At 40.4% G+C, this 16,688-nt stretch overlaps 2 long non-coding RNA genes across 5 annotated transcripts; one reads left to right on the top strand and one right to left on the bottom strand.

Moving 5' to 3' along the window:
• Positions 1-6,697: 6,697 nt before the first annotated feature.
• Positions 6,698-9,315, top strand: LOC127922814 (uncharacterized). Of its 4 annotated transcripts, none has more exons than XR_008112417.1 (2): positions 6,698-7,094; positions 7,184-9,315. It is a non-coding gene; the product is annotated as an uncharacterized LOC127922814 (long non-coding RNA). The 4 variants fall into 4 exon arrangements; XR_008112419.1 differs by having other exon boundaries at positions 7,267-9,315; XR_008112418.1 differs by having other exon boundaries at positions 6,698-7,008.
• Positions 9,316-9,494: 179 nt separating this feature from the next.
• On the bottom strand, positions 9,495-12,551 carry LOC127922815 (uncharacterized). The gene is made up of 3 exons (XR_008112421.1): positions 12,494-12,551; positions 9,622-9,690; positions 9,495-9,515 (listed from the first exon to the last, which is right to left on the bottom strand). It is a non-coding gene; the product is annotated as an uncharacterized LOC127922815 (long non-coding RNA).
• Positions 12,552-16,688: the final 4,137 nt, after the last annotated feature.

Here is a 16,688-nt window from a genome sequence, read left to right on the forward strand (position 1 = left end):
ATCCATTAATGAGTAATCCATCCATTAATATAATCCATTACGAGTAATACATCCATTAATATAATCCATTAATGAGTAATCCATCCATTAATATAATCCATTAATATAATCCATTAATGAGTAATCATCCATTAATATAATCCTATTAATGAGTAATACATCCATTAATATAATCCATTAATGAGTAATCCATCCATTAATATAATCTCATTAATGAGTAATCCATCCATTAATATAATCCATTAATGAGTAATCCATCCATTAATATAATCCATTAATGAGTAATACATCCATTAATATAATCCATTAATGAGTAATCCATCCATTAATATAATCCATTAATATAACCACAATGAGTAATCCATCCATTAATATAATCCATTAATATAATCCATTAATGAGTAATCCATCCATTAATATAATCTATCCATTAATGAGTAATCCATCCATTAATATAATCCATTAATGAGTAATCATCTATTAATATAATCCATTAATGAGTAATCATCTATTAATATAATTCATTAATGAGTAATAAGCATCTATTAATGAGTAATTCATCTATTAATGAGTAATTCATCTATTAATGAGTAATTCATTCATTAATATAACTATTAATGAGTAATTCATTCATTAATATAATCTATTAATATAATTCATTAATGAGTAATTCATTCATTAATATAATCTTATTAATATAATTCATTAATGAGAATTCATTCATTAATATAATTCATTAATATACCTACTAATGAGTAACCATCCATTAATATAATCCATTAACGAGTAATACATCCATTAATATAATCCATTAATATTAATATAATCCATTAATATAATCCATTAATGAGTAATCCATCCATTAATATAATCCATTAATATAATCTATTAATATAATCCCATTAATGAGTAATTCATTAATATAATCCCATCCATTAATATAATCCATTAATATAATCCATTAATAGGTAATCCATTAATTAATATAATCCATTAATATAATCCATTAATGAGTAATCCATCTATTAATATAATCCATTAATATAATCTATTAATGAGTAATCCATCCATTAATATAATCCATTAATGAGTAATCCATCCATTAATTAAATATATATAATCCATTAATATAATCCCATCCATTAATATAATCCATTAATGAGTAATCCATCCATTAATATAATTCATCTATTAATATAATCCATCCATTAATATAATCATTAATGAGTAATCCATCCATTAATATAATCCATTAATGATAATCCATCCATTAATATAATCCATTAATATAACCCATTAATATAATCCATCCATTAATATAATCCATTAATATAATCCATTAATGAGTAATCCATCCATTAATATAATCCATTAATATAATCCATTAATATAATCCATTAATATAATCCATTAATATAATCGAGTAATGAGTCATCCATTAATATAATCCATTAATGAGTAATTCATCTATTAATATAATCCATTAATGAGTAATCCATCCATTAATATAATCCATTAAATGAGTAATACATCATTAATATAATCCATTAATATAATCCCATTAATATAATATATAATCCCATTAATATAATCCATTAATATAATCCATTAATATAATCCATTAATATAATCCATCCATTAATATAATCCATTAATGAGTAATCCATCCATTAATATAATCCATTAATATAATCCATCCATTAATATAATCCATTAATATAATCCATTAATGAGTAATCCATCCATTAATATAATCCATTAATATAACTTCATTAATATAATCCATTAAGGAGTAATCCATCCATTAATATAATCCATTAATATAATCCATTAATATAATGAGTAATAATCATCCATTAATATAATCCATTAATGAGTAAATCCATTAATATAATCCATTAATATAATCCATCCATTAATATAACCATTAATATAATCCATTAATATAATCCATTAATATAATCCATTAATATAATCCATTAATGAGTAATCCATCCATTAATATAATCCATTAATAGTAATCCATCCATTAATATAATCCATTAATGAGTAATCCATCCCCATTAATATAATCCATTAATGAGTAATCATCCATTAATATAATCCATTAATGAGAGTAATCCATCCATTAATATAATCCATTAATGAGTAATCCATCCATTAATATAATCCATTAATGATAATCCATCCATTAATATAATCATTAATATAATCCATTAATATAATCCATTAATGAGTAATCCATCCATTAATATAATCCATTAATATAATCCATTAATGAGTAATCCATCCATTAATATAATCCATTAATATAATCCATTAATATAATCCATTAATGAGTAATCCATCCATTAATATAATCCATTAATATAATCCATTAATATAATCCATTAATGAGTAATCCATCCATTAATATAATCCATTAATATAATCCATTAATGAGTAATCCATCCATTAATATAATCCATTAATGAGTAATCCATCCATTAATATAATCCATTAATATAATCCATTAATATAATCCATCCATTAATATAATCCATTAATATAATCCATTAATGAGTAATCCATCCATTAATATAATCCATTAATGAGTAATCCATCCATTAATATAATCCATTAATGAGTAATCCATCCATTAATATAATCCATTAATATAATCCATTAATGAGTAATCCATCCATTAATATAATCCATTAATGAGTAATCCATCCATTAATATAATCCATTAATGAGTAATCCATCCATTAATATAATCCATTAATGAGTAATCCATCCATTAATATAATCCATTAATGAGTAATCCATCCATTAATATAATCCATTAATATAATCCATTAATGAGTAATCCATCCATTAATATAATCCATTAATGAGTAATCCATCCATTAATATAATCCATTAATGAGTAATCCATCCATTAATGAGTAATCCATCCATTAATATAATCCATTAATGAGTAATCCATCCATTAATATAATCCATTAATGAGTAATCCATCCATTAATATAATCCATTAATATAATCCATTAATGAGTAATCCATCCATTAATATAATCCATTAATGAGTAATCCATCCATTAATATAATCCATTAATATAATCCATTAATGAGTAATCCATCCATTAATATAATCCATTAATATAATCCATTAATGAGTAATCCATCCATTAATATAATCCATTAATATAATCCATTAATGAGTAATCCATCCATTAATATAATCCATTAATATAATCCATTAATGAGTAATCCATCCATTAATATAATCCATTAATATAATCCATTAATGAGTAATCCATCCATTAATATAATCCATTAATGAGTAATCCATCCATTAATATAATCCATTAATGAGTAATCCATCCATTAATATAATCCATTAATGAGTAATCCATCCATTAATATAATCCATTAATGAGTAATCCATCCATTAATATAATCCATTAATGAGTAATCCATCCATTAATATAATCCATTAATGAGTAATCCATCCATTAATATAATCCATTAATATAATCCATTAATGAGTAATCCATCCATTAATATAATCCATTAATATAATCCATTAATGAGTAATCCATCCATTAATATCCCATTAATGAGTAATCCATCCATTAATGAGTAATCCATCCATTAATGAGTAATCCATCCATTAATATAATCCATTAATATAATCCATTAATATAATCCATTAATGAGTAATCATCCATTAATATAATCCATTAATATAATCCATTAATTAGTAATCCATTAATATAATCCATTAATTAGTAATCCATCCATTAATGAATAATCCATTAATGAGTAATCCATCCATTAATATAATCCATTAATAGTAATCATCCATTAATATAATGAGTAATGAGTAATACATTAATATAATGATTAATCCATCCATTAATTAGTAATCCATCCATTAATATAATCCATTAATTAGTAATCCATCCATTAATATACATCCATTAATGATAATCCATTAATGAGTAATCATCCATTAATATAATCCATTAATGAGTAATCCATCCATTAAGGTAATCCATTAATATAATCCATTAATGAGTAATCCATCCATTAATATAAGCCATTAATATAATCCATTAATATAATCCAATAATGAGTAATCATCCATTAATATAATCCATTAATGAGTAATCCATCCATTAATATAATACATCCATTAATATAATCCATTAATATAATCCATTAATATAATCATTAATTAATATAATCCATTAATGAGTAATACATCCATTAATATAATCCATTAATATAATCCATCCATTAATGATAATAATCATCCATTAATGAGTAATCATCCATTAATATAATCCATTAATATAATCCATTAATGAGTAATCCATCCATTAATATAATCCATTAAACTTTCCATTTATAATCAAAATGGGGAACATTAATATCCCTGAACTGTCCACATTAATATAATCCAATCATGAGTTGAGTTAATCCATCCATTAATATAATCCGTCTGCATTTATAATCAAAGCATAAAATCCCTGACTGTGTGTCTGCTTTAAGGGTTGAGTTAATATAATCTGTTTTCATTAAGGACTATGTGTCTGCATTAAGGGTTGAGTTAATATAATCTGTTTTCAAAAATGGCCGACTATGTGTCTGCATTAGAGGGTTGAGTTAATATAATCTGTTTTCATTAAGGACTGTGTCTGCTTTAAGGGTTGAGTTAATATAATCTGTTTTCATTAAGGACTGTGTGTCTGCTTTAGGGTTGAGCATAATCTGTTTTATTAAGGACTGTGTGTCTGCTTTAAGGGTTGAGTTAATATAATCTGCCTTCATTAAGGACTGTGTCTGCTTTAAGGGTTGAGTTAATATAATCTATGTAAAATGGCCGACTGTGTCTTCTTTAGAACCACTAATGTTCATTGCTTGCAGTCCTTCACCAACATAAACAATAGATGCCTATACTTTCCAGTCTCAGCCATGTTTAGCTGAATCAGGTTAAAGAGTCCAGCCGGGATCTTAAAAACTGCCTGCGTTTTCAACGTTCCGCTTTTGATCTCACACATGGATAAAACACCACCTGTAACGTTCTTCTGGCGGAGAGAAAGCCATCCTGGACATTCACCGCTTGACCTCAGCTCAATCTGTGTCCAGGAAACTGGCCTAAAAACTGTTCCACCTCTTCCAGAACTGCAGAACTGTCATTTGAAGTGCTTGCTATCACATGATGTGTCACGAACCGGATCAAGTTCCTAACAAAAGGGAGACCACGTAGGAATGACAAAATATAGTCAACTGAATACAATGAACAGTGTGTGTGTGATCAGTAGTGTGGGTGTTTTACATGCATACATGTGATAATGCTGGGTGTTGAAAGGTGCCAGCAAACAACACAATCTATAAAGGGTGTCTGCATGGAGTCTCCTCCATGAATGGGGAAATGATTTATACATTTCAATCAGGACTGACTAAACAATACTATTATGTTACTGTATGGATGTATGAATCTTATAATCCTAGTACTGAATATAATGTGTGTAAATATAATCAAGAATCAAGGAACAAAGACTGTCTGTTCCTTGGTAGAAATGAATTAACTTATCGTCAGACTGGCTAGAATGCTTATCTACACAGGGAGACCTTGGGCTGGTAGTAAATGATCTAAAACCGATGGTGGACGATGTGGGAGGCTTGTGAACTATACTGCCTTTGTATCAGAGGCTTGTGAACTATACTGCCTTTATCCAGAGGGAGGAGGAGGCTGTGAACTATACTGCCTTTGTATCAGAGTGGAGAGGAGGCTTTAGAACTATACTGCCTTTGTATCAGAGTGGAGGAGGGAGGCTTGTGAACTATACTGCCTTTGTATCAGAGTGGAGGAGGGAGGCTTGTGAACTATACTGCCTTTGTATCACAGTGGAGGAGGGGAGGCTTGTGAACTATACTGCCTTGTATCAGAGTGGAGGAGGAAGGCTTGTGAACTATACTGCCTTTGTATCAGAGTGGAGGAGGGAGGCTTGTGAACTATACTGCCGTTGTATCAGAGTGGAGGAGGGAGGCTTGTGAACTATACTGCCTTTGTATCAGAGTGGAGAGGCTTGTGAACTATACTGCCGTTGTATCAGAGTGGAGGAGGGAGGCTTGTGAACTATACTAGTACATGAACCTTTGTATCAGAGTGGAGGGAGGAACTATAGGCTTGTAGACTATACTGCCTTTGTATCAGAGTGGAGGAGGGAGGCTTGTGAACTATACTGCCGTTGTATCAGAGTGGAGGAGGAGGTCTTGTGAACTATACTGCCGTTGTATCAGAGTGGAGGAGGGAGGCATGTGAACTATACTGCCTTTGTATCAGAGTGGAGGAGGGAGGCTTGTGAACTATACTGCCGTTGTATCAGAGTGGAGGAGGAAGGCTTGTGAACTATACTGCCGTTGTATCAGAGAGTGGAGGAGGAGGCTTGTGAACTATACTGCCCGTTGTATCAGAGTGGAGGAGGGAGGCTTGTGAACTATACTGCCGTTGTATCAGAGTGGAGGGAGGCTTGTGAACTATACTGCCTTTGTATCAGAGTGAGGAGAGAGGCTTGTGAACTATACTGCCTTTGTATCAGAGTGGAGGAGGAAGCGAACTATGCACCTTTGTCAGAGTGGAGGAGGAGGCGAACTATACCTTTGTGTCAGAGTGAAGGAGGAAGGCTTGTGAACTATGCTGCCTTTGTATCAGAGTGGAGGAGGAAGGCTTGTGAACTATACTGCCATTGTATCAGAGTGGAGGGAGGCTTGTGAACTATACTGCCTTTGTATCAGAGTGGTGGAGGGAGGCTTGTGAACTATACTGCCTTTGTATCAGAGTGGAGGAGGGAGGCTTGTGAACTATACTGCCTTTGTATCAGAGTGGAGGAGGGAGGCTTGTGAACTATACTGCCTTTGTATCAGAGTGGAGGAGGAAGGCTTGTGAACTATACTGCCTTTGTATCAGAGTGGAGGAGGGAGGCTTGTGAACTATACTGCCTTTGTATCAGAGTGGTGGAGGAAGGCTTGTGAACTATACTGCCATTGTATCAGAGTGGAGGAGGGAGGCTTGTGAACTATACTGCCTTTGTATCAGAGTGGTGGAGGGAGGCTTGTGAACTATACTGCCTTTGTATCAGAGTGGAGGAGGAAGGCTTGTGAACTATACTGCCGTTGTATCAGAGTGGAGGAGGGAGGCTTGTGAACTATACTGCCTTTGTATCAGAGTGGAGGGAGGCTTGTGAACTATACTGCCGTTGTATCAGAGTGGAGGAGGGAGGCTTGTGAACTATACTGCCTTTGTATCAGAGTGGAGGGAGGCTTGTGAACTATACTGCCGTTGTATCAGAGTGGAGGAGGGAGGCTTGTGAACTATACTGCCTTTGTATCAGAGTGGAGGAGGGAGGCTTGTGAACTATACTGCCGTTGTATCAGAGTGGAGGGAGGCTTGTGAACTATACTGCCGTTGTATCAGAGTGGAGGAGGGAGGCTTGTGAACTATACTGCCGTTGTATCAGAGTGGAGGAGGGAGGCTTGTGAACTATACTGCCGTTGTATCAGAGTGGAGGAGGAAGGCTTGTGAACTATACTGCCGTTGTATCAGAGTGGAGGAGGGAGGCTTGTGAACTATACTGCCGTTGTATCAGAGTGGAGGAGGGAGGCTTGTGAACTATACTGCCGTTGTATCAGAGTGGAGGAGGGAGGCTTGTGAACTATACTGCCTTTGTATCAGAGTGGAGGAGGGAGGCTTGTGAACTATACTGCCTTTGTATCAGAGTGGAGGAGGGAGGCTTGTGAACTATACTGCCGTTGTATCAGAGTGGAGGAGGGAGGCTTGTGAACTATACTGCCTTTGTATCAGAGTGGAGGAGGGAGGCTTGTGAACTATACTGCCGTTGTATCAGAGTGGAGGAGGAAGGCTTGTGAACTATACTGCCGTTGTATCAGAGTGGAGGAGGGAGGCTTGTGAACTATACTGCCGTTGTATCAGAGTGGAGGAGGGAGGCTTGTGAACTATACTGCCGTTGTATCAGAGTGGAGGAGGGAGGCTTGTGAACTATACTGCCTTTGTATCAGAGTGGAGGAGGAAGGCTTGTGAACTATACTGCCGTTGTATCAGAGTGGAGGAGGGAGGCTTGTGAACTATACTGCCTTTGTATCAGAGTGGAGGAGGAAGGCTTGTGAACTATACTGCCGTTGTATCAGAGTGGAGGAGGGAGGCTTGTGAACTATACTGCCTTTGTATCAGAGTGGAGGAGGGAGGCTTGTGAACTATACTGCCGTTGTATCAGAGTGGAGGAGGGACAGTTTAAAACCTATGACGTCACTTTTAGTTTGTAAACTGTAGTACCATGATCAGTACTCTCGAGAATAAACGCTATTGATTGATTTTGAGACTGGCCTCTGTCCATTTTATGTAAATAAGTATCTTACAAATTCTTAGGAATGGGCAGAGTGTTTAATTGAATTGGTTAAATAAACGTATAGGAATATAATTCCTTTAACATGATCCTGGGACACACCCGGGCCCGCCCCTTGTCACTGACGACTCTCCTGGCTCCGCCCACCGGCATCCTAATAAGGAAAACGAGAGCAGAGAGAAAGAATACAGCAAACAGAGTGGGAGGGTCGTCACAGATGTCACCCACCTCTACCATGTCACTCTGAGCTCTATGTCAGCCTGTTGCTCTGTCAGCCTGCTGCTCTGTCAGCCTGTTGCTCTGTCAGCCTGCTGCTCTGTCAGCCTGTTGCTCTGTCAGCCTGCTGCTCTGTCAGCCTGCTGCTCTGTCAGCCTGCTGCTCTGTCAGCCTGTTGCTCTGTCAGCCTGTTGCTCTGTCAGCCTGCTGCTCTGTCAGCCTGTTGCTCTGTCAGCCTGCTGCTCTGTCAGCCTGCTGCTCTGTCAGCCTGCTGCTCTGTCAGCCTGCTGCTCTGTCAGCCTGTTGCTCTGTCAGCCTGCTGCTCTGTCAGCCTGTTGCTCTGTCAGCCTGTTGCTCTGTCAGCCTGTTGCTCTGTCAGCCTGCTGCTCTGTCAGCCTGTTGCTCTGTCAGCCTGTTGCTCTGTCAGCCTGTTGCTCTGTCAGCCTGTTGCTCTGTCCCCATATATACAGGGTTGGAACTAAGCATTGTAACTCTGCCTAACAACACATTTGTACATACCAACGTCTGGCATTATTACAGTTCTATTTATTTCAGATGTCTTTATGTCATGTTTAAAATGAAGAACCTGAGTTTTTACTATCGTACATCAGTCCAAGATCACATGTCATGATGTACAATTAGTTGTCCAGTCTGTTCGATAAAATGAAATAAAGATATTGAAAAATAAGTGCTGACAGAGTTGAGGCACATCACTCATGAACCGTAACATGAGCTTAGACTTTATTTTTGCTCTTGCTTTTATTGAAATATAGCAATATATTGCTGTAACAGACACAGAGCCTTTTGTAACCAGTCTGTCTAGGTCTTCTGTCAATCACAGACCCAGCTTCTTCTCCATCTCCTCCTCAGTTTGATCTTCTGGACCTAGGAAAGGACAAACACAGAGGTGATCAACACAGTAGTCTGTGCTGGTATTAATATCATTAACCTGGATAACCTGGATCTGTTTAGTGTCATGAAGCCATCCTACCTTTCCAGAGGCAGTCAGTGGATAGCTGTCCACAAACACCACATAGAGGGGGATCTTGAAGTGAGAAATCTGGAACAAGTATAAAGAGTTACGCTTCTCGTTCACATAAGACATGTTGCCGATGCTTGTAATGATGGACTGACCGAAAGACTAGTTAAAACGACTTCACCTTCACCTCAGTGGGATAACCATCTGGTTAAAACAATTTCACCTTCAACCCAGTGGGATAACCATCTGGTTAAACGACTTCACCTCAGTGGGATAACCATCTGGTTAAAACGACTTCAACCCAGTGGATAACCATCTGTTTAAATGATCATCCTCAGTGGGATAACCATCTGGTTAAAAACGACTTAACCCAGTGGGATAACCATCTGGTTAAAATGACTTCACCTCAGTGGGATAACCATCTGGTTAAACGACTTCAACTCCAGTGGGATAACCATCTGGTTAAAACGACTTCAACCCAGTGGGATAACCATCTGGGATAACCATCTGGTTAAACGACTTCAACCCAGTGGGATAACCATCTGGTTAAAACGACTTCACCTTCAACCCAGTGGGATAACCATCTGGTTAAAACGATTTCACTCAGTGGGATAACCATCTGGTTAAAACGACTTCAACCCAGTGGGATAACCATCTGGTTAAACGACTTCAACTCAGTGGGATAACCATCTGGTTAAAACGACTTCACTCAGTGGGATAACCATCTGGTTAAAACGGGATAACCATCTGGTTAAAAACGACTTCCAACCCAGTGGGATAACCATCTGGTTAAAACGACTTCAGCTCCAGTGGGATAACCATCTGGTTAAAACGACTTCACCTCAGTGGGATAACCATCTGGTTAAAAACGACTTCAACTCAGTGGGGATAACCATCTGGTTAAAACGACTTCAACCCAGTGGATAACCATCTGGTTAAACGACTTCACCTCAGTGGGATAACCATCTGTTAAAACGACTTCAACTCAGTGGGATAACCATCTGGTTAAAACGACCAACCCAGTGATAACCATCTGGTTAAAACGACCAGCCCAGTGGGATAACCATCTGGTTAAAACGACTTCAGCCCAGTGGATAACCATCTGGTTAAAACTACTTCAACTCAGTGGGATAACCATCTGGTTAAACTACTTCAACCCAGTGGGATAACCATCTGGTTAAAACGACTTCAACTCAGTGGGATAACCATCTGGTTAAAACTACTTCAACTCAGTGGGATAACCATCTGGTTAAAACGACTTCAACTCCAGTGGGATAACCATCTGGTTAAAACGACTTCACCTCAGTGGGATAACCATCTGGTTAAAACGATTTCAACCCAGTGGGATAACCATCTGGTTAAAACTACTTCACCCCAGTGGGATAACCATCTGGTTAAACGACTTCAGCCCAGTGATAACCATCTGGTTAAAAACGACTTCAGCCCAGTGGGATAACCATCTGGTTAAAACTACTAACTCAGTGGGATAAATCCATCTGGTTAAAACTACTTCACCCCAGTGGGATAAACCATCTGGTTAAAACGACTTCAACTCAAAGTGGGATAACCATCTGGTTAAAACTACTCACCCCAGTCGGATAACCATCTGGTTAAAACGACTTCACCTCAGTGGGATAACCATCTGGTTTAAACTGACTTCACCCCAGTGGGATAACCATCTGGTTAAAACGACTTCACCTCAGTGGGATAACCATCTGGGATAACCATCTGGGATAACCATCTGGTTAAAACGACTTCACCCCAGTGGGATAACCATCTGGTTAAAACGACTTCAACCCAGTGGGATAACCATCTGGTTAAAACGACTTCAACCCAGTGGGATAACCATCTGGTTAAAATGACTTCACCCCAGTGGGATAACCATCTGGTTAAAATGACTTCACCTCAGTGGGATAACCATCTGGTTAAAACGACTTCACGTCAGTGGGATAACCATCTGGTTAAAACGACTTCAGCCCAGTGGGATAACCATCTGGGATAACCATCTGAGATAACCATCTGGTTAAAACTACTTCACCCCAGTGGGATAACCATCTGGTTAAAACGACTTCAACCCAGTGGGATAACCATCTGGTTAAAACGACTTCAACCCAGTGGGATAACCATCTGGGATAACCATCTGGGATAACCATCTGGGATAACCATCTGGTTAAAACGACTTCAACCCAGTGGGATAACCATCTGGGATAACCATCTGGGATAACCATCTGGTTAAAACGACTTCAACTCAGTGGGATAACCATCTGGTTAAAACGACTTCACCCCAGTGGGATAACCATCTGGTTAAAACGACTTCACCCCAGTGGGATAACCATCTGGTTAAAACGACTTCAACCCAGTGGGATAACCATCTGGTTAAAACGACTTCACCCCAGTGGGATAACCATCTGGTTAAAACGACTTCACCTCAGTGGGATAACCATCTGGTTAAAACGACTTCAACTCAGTGGGATAACCATCTGGTTAAAACGACTTCACCCCAGTGGGATAACCATCTGCTTAAAACGACTTCAGCCCTGTGGGATAACCATCTGGTTAAAACGACTTCACCTCAGTGGGATAACCATCTGGTTAAAACGACTTCACCTCAGTGGGATAACCATCTGGGATAACCATCTGGGATAACCATCTGGTTAAAACGACTTCAACCCAGTGGGATAACCATCTGGGATAACCATCTGGTTAAAACGACTTCAACCCAGTGGGATAACCATCTGGTTAAAACGACTTCAACCCAGTGGGATAACCATCTGGTTAAAACGACTTCACCTCAGTGGGATAACCATCTGGTTAAAACGACTTCACCTCAGTGGGATAACCATCTTAGTGTTCAATCCCCAGGTGACATGTTCCTTTCTCTCACCTGTCCCTTGCAGAAGTTTATGATCTCCTCTCTGCTACAGTCCTGTCCTCCTTCAGTCTGGATACAGGCACACACCTGTTCCCTGAACTTCTCATCTCTCACGCCCAATCACCTGGGGAGAAAGAGAGGTGGACAGGACAGGGAGAGAATATAATCACCTGGGGAGAAAGAGAGGTGGACAGGACAGGGAGAGAATATAATCACCTGGGGAGAAAGAGAGGTGGACAGGGAGAGAATATAATCACCTGGGGAGAAAGAGAGGTGGACAGGGAGAGAATATAAACACCTGGGGAGAAAGAGAGGTGGACAGGGAGAGAATATAATCACCTGGGGAGAAAGAGAGGTGGACAGGACAGGGAGAGAATATAATCACCTGGATACACTGGAATCAGAAAACTGATCCAACCATACCTACTGTTGACATTGTGTATGGACATCATATGGTGATATGAGTATTGAGAAATTAAGACAGGAAATGAAAGGTTCTGGTACTAACATTTCCTGGATAGATTTGTGTAACCTGGTTGTATGGGGGACACTTCCGGGTTGGAGCGAGCGGTCGCATCCGCACTTCGCTCCGCAGGTAGTATAACTTTTCATTACATTTCATTACATTTCATTATAGTACAACGGTTTGATTTGTCTAATCTTAGCAATTTCTTCTTAGCTAGCTACATAGCCGTCTTTGTATCAAAGATAATTGCGTAATTATCGTATTTCGTCGTCCTAACGTAGTCTACACTGCTATCTGCCCAGCAGCTAGCCAGCTAGTAAACGTCCACCGTCTACCGAATAGCAGCACTGTAGAAACTATTACACTCAACTGAACGACTTGATTAGTGTAGTGTTAGCTAGCTACATAGTTGTCTTTGCTGTCTTCGTATCCAAGATAATTGTGTAGTTTAGAGTGTGTAGTCTTAGAGTGATTAGAGTGATTATCTTAATTTACCGAGGTTAGCTAGCCAGCTATTTGTCGTCCTTAACGTAGGAGACACTGATAGACACTGCTAGCTATGTGCTCCTTGCGATCTGCAGAATAGAACTTCCGCTCAACAACCCGATTGGCATTCCGCTTCGCTCCACAGGTAGTATCACATTTCATTTCATTTCATTACAGCACAACGGTTTGATTTGTTTGATCGTAGCTAGCTACATAGCTAGCTACATAGCCGTCTTTGTATCAAAGATAATTGTGTAGTCTAGAGCGATTTTCTAGGTTAGCTAGCCAGCTATTGTCGTTCTTTTAGCATAGCGTAACGTAATCAACACTGCTAGCTAGCCAGCTAGCCCCGAATAGCAGCACTGTAGAAACTATTACACTCAACGGAACGACTTGATTAGTGTAGTGTCAACAACGCAGCCACTGCCAGCTAGCCTACTTCAGCAGTACTGTATCATTTTAATCATTTTAGTCAATAAGATTCTTGCTACGTAAGCTTAACTTTCTGAACATTCGAGACGTGTAGTCCACTTGTCATTCCAATCTCCTTGCATTAGCGTAGCCTCTTCTGTAGCCTGTCAACTATGTGTCTGTCTATCCCTGTTCTCTCCTCTCTGCACAGACCATACAAACGCTCCACACCGCGTGGCCGCGGCCACCTAATCTGGTGGTCCCAGCGCGTACGACCCACGTGGGTTCCAGGTCTCCCGGTAGCCTCTGGAACTGCAGATCTGCGGCCAACAAGGCAGAGTTCATCTCAGCCTATGCCTCCCCCAGTCCCTCGACTTCTTGCACTGACGGAAACATGGATCACCACAGATAACACTGCTCTCCTACTGCTCTCTCTTCGTCCGCCCACGTGTTCCTCGCACACCCCGAGCTTCTGGTCAGCGGGGTGGTGGCACGGGATCCCTCATCTCTCCCAGTGGTTATTCTCTCTTTCTCCCCTTACCCATCTGTCTATCGCCTCCTTTGAATTCCATGCTGTCACAGTTACCAGCCCTTTCAAGCTTAACATCCTTATCATTTATCGCCCTCCAGGTTCCTCGGAAGTTCATCAATGAGCTTGATGCCTTGATAAGCTCCTTTCCTGAGGACGGCTCACCTCTCACAGTTCTGGGCGACTTTAACCTCCCACGTCTACCTTTGACTCATTCCTCTCTGCCTCCTTCTTTCCACTCCTCTCCTCTTTGACCTCACCTCTCACCTTCCCCCCTACTCACCAAGGCAGGCAATAAGCTCGACCTCATCTTTGCTAGATGCTGTTCTTCCACTAACCTCATTGCAACTCCCCTCCAAGTCTCCGACCACTACCTTGTATCCTTTTCCCTCTCGCTCTCATCAACACTTCCCACACTGCCCCTACTCGGATGGTATCGCGCCGTCCCAACCTTCGCTCTCTCTCCCGCTACTCTCTCCTCTTCCATCCTATCATCTCTTCCCTCTGCTCAAACCTTCTCCAACCTATCTCCTGATTCTGCCTTCTCAACCCTCCTCTCCTCCCTTTCTGCATCCTTTGACTCTCTATGTCCCCTATCCTCCAGGCCGGCTCGGTCCTCCCCTCCGCCCGTGGCTCGGCGAATCATTGCGAGCTCACAGAACAGGGCTCGGGCAGCCGAGCGGAAATGGAGGAAAACTCGCCTCCCTGCGGACCTGGCATCCTTTCACTCCCTCCCTCTCTACATTTTTCCCTCCTCTGTCTCTGCTGCTAAAGCCACTTTCTACCACTCTAAATTCAAGCATCTGCCTCTAACCCTAGGAAGCTCTTTGCCACCTTCTCCTCCCTCTGAATCCTCCCTCCCCCTCCCCCCTCCTCCCTCTCTGCAGATGACTTCAGTGTATTTTGAAAGAAGGTCGTGACATCCGATCCTCGTTTGCTAAGTCAAGCGACACCGCTACAGTTCTGCTCACACTGCCCTACCCTGTGCTCTGACCTCTTTCTCCCCCTCTCTCTCTCCAGATGAAATCTCGCATCTTGTAATGACCGGCCGCCCAACAACCTGCCCGCTTGACCCTATCCCCTCCTCTCTTCTCCAGACCATTTCCGGAGACCTTCTCCCTTACCTCACCTCGCTCATCAACTCATCCTGACCGCTGACTAGTCCCTTCCGTCTTCAAGAGAGCGAGAGTTGCACCTTCTGAAGAAACCTACACTCGATCCCTCCGATGTCAACAACTACAGACCAGTATCCCTTCTTTCTTTTTCTCTCAAACTCTTGGCCAGCTCTCCGCTATCTCTCTCAGAATGACCTTCTTGATCCAAATCAGTCAGGTTTCAAGACTAGTCATTCAACTGAGACTGCTCTTCTCTGTATCACGGAGCGCTCCGCACTGCTAAAGCTAACTCTCTCTCCTCTGCTCTCATCCTTCTAGACCTATCGGCTGCCTTCGATACTGTGAACCATCAGATCCTCCTCCACCCTCTCCGAGTTGGGCATCTCTGACGGCCTGCAGCGGATTGCGTCCTACCTGACAGGTCGCTCCTACCAGGTGGCGTGGCGAGAATCTGTCTCCTCACCACGCGCTCTCACCACTGGTGTCCCCAGGGCTCTGTTCTAGGCCCTCTCCTATTCTCGCTATACACCAAGTCACTTGGCTCTGTCATAACCTCATGGTCTCTCCCCTATCATTGCTATGCAGACGACACACAATTAATCTTCTCCTTTCCCCCTTCTGACCAGGTGGCGAATCGCATCTCTGCATGTCTGGCAGACATATCAGTGTGGATGACGGATCACCACCTCAAGCTGAACCTCGGCAAGACGGAGCTGCTCTTCCTCCCGAGGAAGGACTGCCCGTTCCATGACCTCGCCATCACGGTTGACAACTCCATTTTGTCCTCCTCCCAGAGCGCTAAGAACCTTGGCGTGATCCTGGACAACACCCTGTCGTTCTCAACTAACATCAAGGCGGTTGCGCTTTCGTTCCTGTAGGTTCATGCTTTCTACAACATCCGCGAAATCACGACCCTGCCTCACACAGGAAGCGGCGCGAGTCCTAATCCAGGCACTTGTCATCTCCGTCTGGATTACCTTTCGCTGTTGGCTGGGCTCCCTGCCTGTGCCATTAAACCCTACAACTCACCCAGAACGCCGCAGCCCGTCTGGTGTTCAACTTCCCAAGTTCTTCTCACGTCACCCCGCTCCTCCGCTCTCTCCACTGGCTTCCAGTTGAGGCTCGCATCCGCTACAAGACCATGGTGCTTGCCTACGGAGCTGTGAGGGGAACGGCACCTCAGTACCTCCAGGCTCTGAT

The sequence above is a fragment of the Oncorhynchus keta genome, unplaced genomic scaffold, assembly GCF_023373465.1.
Source record: "Oncorhynchus keta strain PuntledgeMale-10-30-2019 unplaced genomic scaffold, Oket_V2 Un_contig_27210_pilon_pilon, whole genome shotgun sequence".
NCBI classification, from domain to species: Eukaryota; Metazoa; Chordata; class Actinopteri; order Salmoniformes; family Salmonidae; genus Oncorhynchus; species Oncorhynchus keta.